General features: G+C 43.6%; 1 protein-coding gene across 1 annotated transcript in view; it reads left to right on the top strand.

Moving 5' to 3' along the window:
- The window catches only part of GUCA1B (guanylate cyclase activator 1B), a 31,138-nt gene that overhangs the window by 3,923 nt on the left and 17,938 nt on the right, over positions 1-9,277 (top strand). The gene's annotated exons all lie outside the window — the stretch shown is intronic.

Here is a 9,277-nt window from a genome sequence, read left to right as displayed (position 1 = left end):
ATAGCCCATCACCATATCATTATTGTGTATGTAGCTTCTGCAGGAAGCTACATGTTATAGCTTGTAGCCATACAATGTTCTAGATGTAGCCATGCTTTCACTCTTGTTTGTTTTTAAAGTAAGATTGTATTCCGACGTTAGAGAAACACACACACACAAACACACACAAACACACACACACACACACACACACACAGACGGCATACTTGAATTCAATGGGATTAAGCCTCCCTAACTCTGTTTTGAATAGCAGCCACTGCCTTCAAAGAACTCTTTTTCAGATTAAAATTTGGAAAAGAAGAAAAGGTATACAAAATGGGTGGGTACAGTATTGATCAAAGCACACTTGAGAAAGGAACATGCCCTTCTTTTCCTGTTACAATAATTTGCAGGGGAGAAAAAGGGAGGGAGGGAAGGAAGGCACTGTGTATGAAAGGAAGGCAAAGGAGAAAAAGCTTTTCAAAAGAGCCAACATTTATTGAATTCTAATGTATCTCAGAAATACAATTTTCTTCTTCAGGGGCAGCCTGGGTAAGGATGCCTCTCAGCTGTAGGACATTCCTAAATAAAACAGCTAGTTTAAGTAGCATATGTGGCACATGGTCTTACGTGTTTGACACTGTTAAACATTTCATCCTTAACCTTCACTAGATGCTGTCAGGCCACAGACATGGAATCCAGACTGGAATCCTCTTCCTTTGCCTGTTTTTATGCCCAGCAAAGGCAAACCTATCAGTTAGTGCAGATCCCAAGCAGATGATTCTGTCCTTGCTGCAGCTACTTTCTGAATTTCCTTCAGGCTTCAATAAGCTGGCATGTGGGAACATGCTCCATAAGCAGTCTGGAGGAAAATGAGTAATCTGTATTGCTGAATCCTCCCAGGCTGTCAGCTTGGAAATATCTTTGCTCTCATCACTGTTAATAATATGACTCACCTAGCAGAGCATATTATTGAATGTAATCTGTTCCTTTGTACCTTGGTTACCCAAGTAGTTCTCCCTGTGGCATCTGTCTAACATGCTTCCTTACTTGATTGACTAACATCAGGCTCTCACACAGATTAATTCATTTACTTGGCTTCATAAAACAGTGTTCTATCGGGAAATTACAGCACTATTTCAAAGAAACTAAAAGAAGCACATATGGCATCAGGTGACACATGAAGTGTGGTGTACAGAAGAAAGTGAATCCAAGGCTGTAACTCTTTCCACAGCGACTCTGGATGCAATCCTTATATAGGAGTAAGGGGACTTCCAGACCATTGCTATTTTGGGGTGAGTTTCAGTCACACACTGCAAATTCAGATTGAGCAATTAAAGCTCTTGCACAGCAAACACACATCTGCAAAATAATTGTGCTTTTTGCAATAAGGAAAGTGATCGAGAAATGCGCTTGAAAGTGTGGAAGAACACTTACTTGACATGATGTCATCTAATCTCCCTGCAAACAAATCAGAACGACTACATAATAAACAGGTCATCCGGAAGCAACCTAAACCCCACTGAACTCAACTGAAGCTTGCTTTTCATTAAACATGTTGGATTGCCCTGTGGGTTGCAATCTTAAGAACACCTTCAGAAAGGATTAGGTTATCAATAGCTACTAGCTATGATGGCTATCTACTACCTCCAGTTTGGGAGGCAGTGCTCTGAATACCAGGTGCTGGAAACCACCCATGGGGGAGTGCTGTTGCCCTCAGGTCCTTCTTGCTTGCAGGTTTTCCCTGGGCATCTGGTTGGCTGCTGTAAGAGCAGATGGCTGGGCTAGATGGGCCTCTGGTCTGATCCAGTGGTGCTTGGCATATGTTCTTTTGGGAATAAAGGCAAATAATATGATTTACTTCTGAGTAAACATCGAAAGCACGTCAAAGTGCAAGTAGATAAATAGATACTGCTCCGGTGGGAAGGTAAAAGGCATTTCCGTGCACTGATCTGGCTCGCCAGAAGCAGCTTAGTCATGCTGGTCACATGACCCGGAAGCTGTACGCTGGCTCCCTTGGCCGATAAAGTGAGATGAGCACCGCAACCCCAGAGTCGGCCACGACTGGACCTAATGGTCAGGGGTCTCTTTACCTTTAAACATATGAAGGACTGCACTGTATATCGCCTTACATGGGGCATGGCTTCATAGGCCACTTTCTGTGCAATGCACCACATGCACCCCCTGATGTTCTTGCTGCTTCCCACATAGTTCCTCAGATATCTGAAATAGTTATGACTTGAGTGGGGTGTCCTCAGCTTCTAAGCTTCTCAAAAGAACCTGCTAGCAGCAACCAATGAACAAAAGTCCAGTGAAACAGGGCTGTTGGAGTCAGGTCAGTGACAGGTCTCTCAGCAGGCGCTTTCTGAGCAAAAACATCTTCTGTAGGGCTGCCACAAACAGGTAAGCAAGCTAAAGAACAAGGCCCACTACTCCCTGTAGCTAATCTCCCTTCTACTACAGCTTCTCCTTCTGCAGCTCCTATTACTCCTGCTACTTGAAACACGAGATTGGAGAATCTCCACTACAAGGAAATGATAAACATTTTACATCCCAGTCCCCCATTTTTATTTTGATATATGTGCATCTGTCCTGATGGTGACTTCTTTTTACATCTAGTTCCTGCACTGAAATGGCAGTGGAACAAATTCAGGGGATTATCATAATCCAAAACTGTTCTACAAAGCTGTAGGGAGGGAAAAAACGTTCACAGGATAAAGGATCCCAACTAGTAACTGCAAGAATGTTCAATCTAATGCCTACACAAGTCTTTAAAAAGACCAGCCGCCCAATTCAGGAAACCCAATTCATTTCTTCTGGTTTATTTTTCAAAGTGAATGCAGCAGCACTCTGCAGTGGTTGTCGCCAATGGAGGCAAAGGCCCACAAAAAACTTAATATGGAGGCCAAATGGCCGAGATATGGAGAAATTTTGGAACAAGAGGGGGACAGGTTGAAATTGCAAAGTTTTGAGAAATTAAAAGGGAAAGTGAGAGATTGGCTTCATTACTACCAAATAATGGAAGTTTTCAAAATGGACAGGAAAATTGGCTTCCAGGTGGAAAAATCAAAATTGGAGACAGAGCTGTTAGAACCCAGTACTAAGAATTTGGCAAGAATGTATAGCTTGTTGTTGGAATGGAACACAAAAGATGAAATGGTAAAATCTGCAATGATTAACTGGGCACAGGACATTGGTCATAATATTTTGTTTGCTGACTGGGAAAGGTTGTGGACCACCGGTATGAAATTTACGGCATGTAATGCCCTAAGAGAGAACATTATGAAAATGATTTATAGGTGGTACATGACCCCAGTCAAGCTTGCAAAAATTTACCATTTGCCCGATAATAAATGTTGGAAATGTAAAGAAGTTGAAGGAACATTCTTTCACCTTTGGTGGACGTGCCCAAGGATTAAGGTTTTCTGAGAAATGATATATAATGAATTGAAAAAGGTACTTAAGTACACTTTCCCTAAGAAACCAGAGGCCTTTCTCCTGGGCATAGTTGGCCAATTGGTGCTAAAGAAGGATAGAACATTTTTTATGTATGCCACAACAGCAGCAAGAATACTCATCGCAAAGTACTGGAAGACGCAAGATCTACCCACCGTGGATGAATGGCAGATGAAGGTGTTAGACTATATGGGACTGGCAGAGATGATGAGCAGAATCCGAGACCAGGGAAGAGATACGGCGGAAGAGGATTGGAAAAAATTTAAAGAATATTTAAAGAAATACTGTAAAATTAATGAATGTTAGAATGACTCTGGATTATAAAATAAGGGGTTAATAGCGGCAAGGGATAACTTAAAGAAAATAAATAATATTAAAATTAAGTTAAAAGTAAGGGAAGGATTTGCTGACAAATTAATCAGAAATTAGAATACAGAAAGGGGAGGTATGAGGAAGTCGGGAAAGTAAGTTAGAAGAAAGAAAAATTTTAATTTATATGTGTTTTATGTTTGTATTTTTTATAATGTCTTTTTTCTTTTTTTCTTTTTTCATTTGTTGGTTATTGTGTTGTGTTGGAATGTTATAAATTTGTGGAAACTTTAATAAAAAAATTATTTTAAAAAACAACAACAATCTAATGCCTACACAAGTCTTTAAAAAGACCAGCCGCCCAATTCAGGAAACCCAATTCATTTCTTCTGGTTTATTTTTCAAAGTGAATGCAGCAGCACTCTTCTGCCTACCTGGGAAGAAATAAGTAGAATCCGAGAGGTGCAAAACAAAGTGATGCGATAAGAATCTGGGCATGTGGAATCCTGTTGCACATTCTTAGCAGCTAAATTTCAAAACACAGCAGTTTCACAGACAACAGAACAGCAGAAAGTAACAGGTCTCAGTACACTCTCTCCCTATTTTTGATCCCATCCACTTACAAAGTCTTGATATAATTACAGTGCACCGTTTTGTAAAGATAATAAAAATAGTAAACAAATGCTATAAAAAGGTAAAGGTACCCCTGCCCGTAGAGTCTTGACAGACTCTAAGGTTGTGTGCTCAACAAATAACAATAACAAATCTATACTACTAGTAAAACAGTGGAGAGGCTTCAAATAATACTACATTAGTGTATCAATGTTGTGGTCATATCTGCATGAGAGCGGGTCATGAAGGCATGAGTGTGACCCATCTCATTTGGATTATTTGCACAGACACAGATCTTTATAAGACAGGGTTGGCTCTATGAAGTGAATTAGAGCAGGTAGCTTAAAAAGGGAGAAGGAAGCACAGCACTGGGGAATAATAATAATAATAATAATAATAATAATAATAATAATAATAATAAATTTTATTTATATCCCGCCCTCCCCAGCCTTAGCCGGGCTCAGGGCGGCTAACAACAATAAAACAATACAAAAGTACAGCATAAACAACACTCTAAAATCATTCATTATAAAATTAATTAATTCAAGCCACTGGCAGCCATTGGGCCAGAGCTCCGCGAAGATTGCCGAGGGAGGGAGTCAGGCTGTGCCCTTGCCAAAGGCCTGGTGGAACAGCTCTGTCTTGCAGGCCCTGCGGAAAGATGTCAATTCCCGCAGGGCCCTGGTCTCTTGTGACAGAGTGTTCCACCAGATCGGAGCCACAGCCGAAAAAGCCCTGGCTCTCGTTGAGGCCAGCCTAACTTCTCTGTGGCCTGGGACCTTCAAGATGTTTTTATTTGAAGACCGTAAATTTCTCTGTGGGGCATATCAGGAGAGGCGGTCCCGTAGGTACGAGGGTCCTAGGCCGTATAGGGCTTTAAAGGTTAAAACCAGCACCTTAAACCTGATCCTGTACTCCACCGGGAGCCAGTGCAGCTGGTATAGCACCGGGTGAATGTGATCTCGCAGCGAAGACCTCGTAAGGAGTCTCGCTGCAGCATTCTGCACCCGCTGGAGTTTCTGGAACAGGAAGGCTCTCCACAGATAGCACCAGGGACGTTCTCGAGCAAGCAAGCTTTGTATGCTGGGTTTTTATTTATTTCTTCTTACATTTCTATCCCGCTTTTCCTCCCAAAGGAGGAAGGAGTAGAGAAGGGAGAAAGAACTGAACAAAACAGGAGGAGCAGAATTGGTTTAAGTATTTATTTATTTTAAAGTATCTGTACCACCCACCTTTCCAGTTTGTGTTTGACATGATTTATAAAGGCAAATGCCTGATACTGATGAAATATATAAAATAAATAAATAAAATTGTCCAGTAGCACCTTTGAGACCAACTAAGTTTGCTCTTGGTATAAGCTTTCGTGTGCCTGCATACTTCTTCAGATACCCACTTACAAAGATACCCACTTACATGCACAGGAAAGCTTATACCAAGAAGAAACTTAGTTTGACTGCATCAGACCAACACAGCTACCTGATACTGATGTAATCTAACTAGCCAGATATTTGTGTAGATATGATTGATTGATTGATTGATTGATTGATTGATTGATTGATTGTAGAGGGTGTTTTTTATTAGCTTGTTTTTATGTAAAATGACCTGCTCTGTAGATGACCCCTCTTAATCATCAGTGCCTTACTATTATTACAGCAGAGACTATTGTTTCCTATTAACACTGTACCAATCCTCTTAGAATGGAATCCTGCCTGCTTATCAGGAGAGATCAAGTACATTTATAGCCACAGGTCATTTGTTTCCAGATAACACAACAACATAGATTTGGTCTTGGATAACCCAAAGTAACAATGGCTTTCTTTTTAAAGAGTCATTTATAGAAAGAGGGGACCTTTCCTTTGAACTAATACTCTACTGCAGTGTTTCCCAACCTTTTTTGGGCAAAGGCACACCTGTTTCATGAAAAAAATCTCGAGGCACACCACCATTAGCAAATGTTTAAAAAATTAACTCTTTGCCTATATTGACTATATATAAAGTAACTCTCTTTAATAGGATTCAAATAAATACAGGATTAAATAAATACAGGATTAAAATACAACATTTAAACATCAAAATGCGGTTGAGTTGCAGAATTCTGCAAGCAGAATAAATTCCACAGCCCCGATGCATTGGCACCTCGTGCCGTTTGAGTTGCAGAATTTATTCAGCACACAGAAAATGGCCTTTTGGGGGGTGAATGTGGATGAAGCAGGAAGAGAACTTAAAAAAAAGGCATGCATGAAATCTAGCCCCAAACACACACACGCACACTTTCCCCAAAGTGGTTGATGACGCAGGATATTTCCACATGCTTCAAAAATGCACATTAAATAAAATGAGAGAGAGGAGTGCACGCACTCACCTGCCAGCCTCGGAGCTGTGGAATGCAGCGACATGAAGCAGTCTGTGTCCTTCCAGGCGCCAACTCAGACCTGCCGTGCTGTTTCGTTCCCCCGGCGTCGCTGCCTTCATCCAGCCGGATGCCTCTCCTGCCCAAGGGACGTGTCAGCAGCCACCCGGCGCAGGACGGCCCCACTTCCTGCTGCCCACAAGGCTTTGGGGTGAGAAACACGGAGGGGCAGGAGAGTGGAGGTTCCCTTAATTGGAAAAAGCAGGGAGGCAGGCTGCTTGATGCCTGCTGAAGGGAATCCCGAAGGCGCGATCGCGCACGCGCAGGCCCAGTAGCGAGCGGCGATGGGATGTGGTAGCAGCGGCGGCACACGAAGTCCCCCAGGCAGCGGAGCAGCTCGCCCGTCGAAGCCTGCACGAAGCCTGCCGCGGGGAGCCGGGGGCGGCGGCGCGGTTGCCGGGCAGCGGGGGTGGTGGTGGTGGTGGCGGTGGCTGCTTGCCGCCCTCCTGGGCGGAGGCGGGCACGGTGGGCACCAGCACGGCCAAGGGCCCCTGCTTGGTGCCGTCGGATGTGGGAGCTCGCTCGCTCGCCGCCCCGCGTGTGCTCGCCGAGCATGCGCAGGCCCAGTAGCGAGCGGCAATAGGATGTAGCGAGCGGCGATGGGGCTAGCCGGAGAGGGCGAGCCCCCTCCGCTCCAGCCCTAAAAAGGGCAAGCCACGCCCCCTCCAGCCAGCCGATTGCCTGGCCAGGAGGCGTGGCCGGATGGGATTCCCCTGCTCTCGCGGGGGCTGAGATGGGATTCCCCGCTCACGTGGGGGCGGATGGGATTCCCCGCTCACGTGGGGAAGGGCGTGATGCCCGCAACCCCACCTCCTGGGGCAGGCCCAGTAGCGAGCGGATGCGCAGGCCCAGTAGCGAGCGGCAATGGGATGTGGGAGCTCGCTCGCTCGCCGCACCGCATGTGCTCGCCGCCGCCGCCCCGCCTCTCACTGCCCACCTCGCCCGCCTCCACGGAACACAAGGCAAAGTTCCACGGCACACTAGTGTGCCGCGGAACACCGGTTGGGAAACACTGCTCTACTGCACATTTTTTGTTTTCATTTCTGAAATTTCTCTGTATTAAGGTTCATATTATTAGGATTCTTTTAATATCTGTACAGCACTTGACCACTTTAAGCACTTAGTAACAGTAATAATGAACTTAATGATAAAAAGGTGTGTTTGATAAATCTACAATTTTATATGTGAATGTCATTTATTTTAATGCTTGCTGGATCCCGGGGTTAGAAGGATCTCAACCTACTCCACCCACAAACTTATTTCAACCCAACAATAACAGTAATAGTAATCATGTTCCTGGTCATCATTGTCTTTATGATGTGGCTTCCTGCAGCCCCCAACTTTTTGACAAAACCCTCAGGAATTTGGGAGCAGAGCAGACACAACTGAGCAGAAGCTGTGCAGAAGTATTTCACTCAAACAAACAGATCCAAAATGCTGCATAAGGTTGTCGGAGAGTTGCACAGACTTGGGGCTTATCCACACTTACCTTTTGCCCTGCTGTTTCCAGACATTGGTCCGGGCTTTAACGCTCTGAGCCAAAATGCTTTTCTTTTTGCCCCAAGCTTTGCCTGTGAAAACCCGTTCTTTAAAGCTGAATCGAAGCAAACACCAATTCGAGGTTTCCTTGGATTGTCGTTTGTTCCACGTGAGCTTTTGAGAGAAGGTTTTTGTGGGGAAAGCTCCTCAAAATGGAGACACAGAGCTTTAAGTTGTGGGCCATGTCTGGAAAGAGTGGAGGAAAGAGGCCTTACAGCAACTGTTAGAGCCACTATGGTGTATTGGAAAATGTTAGGCATGGACTGAAGACCTGAGTTTGAATCCTTGTTCAGCCACTAAGCAAACAGTGCCAGCCAAGCTATTACAGTTCAGCCTGACCTCCCTCACAGGGTTGTTATCAGAATAAATTAGGAGGGCCATAGAGGCTATATTCCTTGGAAGAAGGATGACATGAAAAATATTGAATAAATAAAACAGTAAATGTGTACTTATAATATTTCCCTATAAATGTTTGATTTTGATTTTTATAGCCATTCAGATTTTACTTTGACGAGGATTTGTTTCACTCAGGCATATAGGTGATTTTATGGGAAAGGGGAGTTCCTTCTGTATCCAAAGAGCTGTCAGGTATGATAATACTTTTAGCCCTGAAGTTCAACTAAGGAGCTCAAAGTGAAATGCTCATTTGTAAGAAGAATGCAAGATGTTTCTGTTTTTTTTTATTTAGTTTACTTACATACACTCGAAGAGGGATTTGCATACATTTGAAAATGACAATTGATTTTCAGAAGTACATAGTTACATCATGATTCATAGACCAGAGACAGTAGGATATACACACCAAATTTGCATCCACAGAAATGTTGGGTCCACGTATAGATAATGGTGATTTACATTTAATCTTTCTTTGTTGTTGTTTCATATGATTTAAGAGAAGCAACCCCATTCACCTGTATTTGTGACGACAACTGAGAACAGCTGCAATAGCTTTGATATGTTCCAAATGCAGAA

This window comes from Podarcis melisellensis, assembly GCF_964234715.1.
Source record: "Podarcis melisellensis genome assembly, chromosome: 6".
In the NCBI taxonomy this organism is placed as follows: Eukaryota; Metazoa; Chordata; class Lepidosauria; order Squamata; family Lacertidae; genus Podarcis; species Podarcis melisellensis.
The sequence above is the reverse complement of the archived record's forward strand: the minus strand, read 5'-3'. Positions and strand labels throughout refer to the sequence as shown.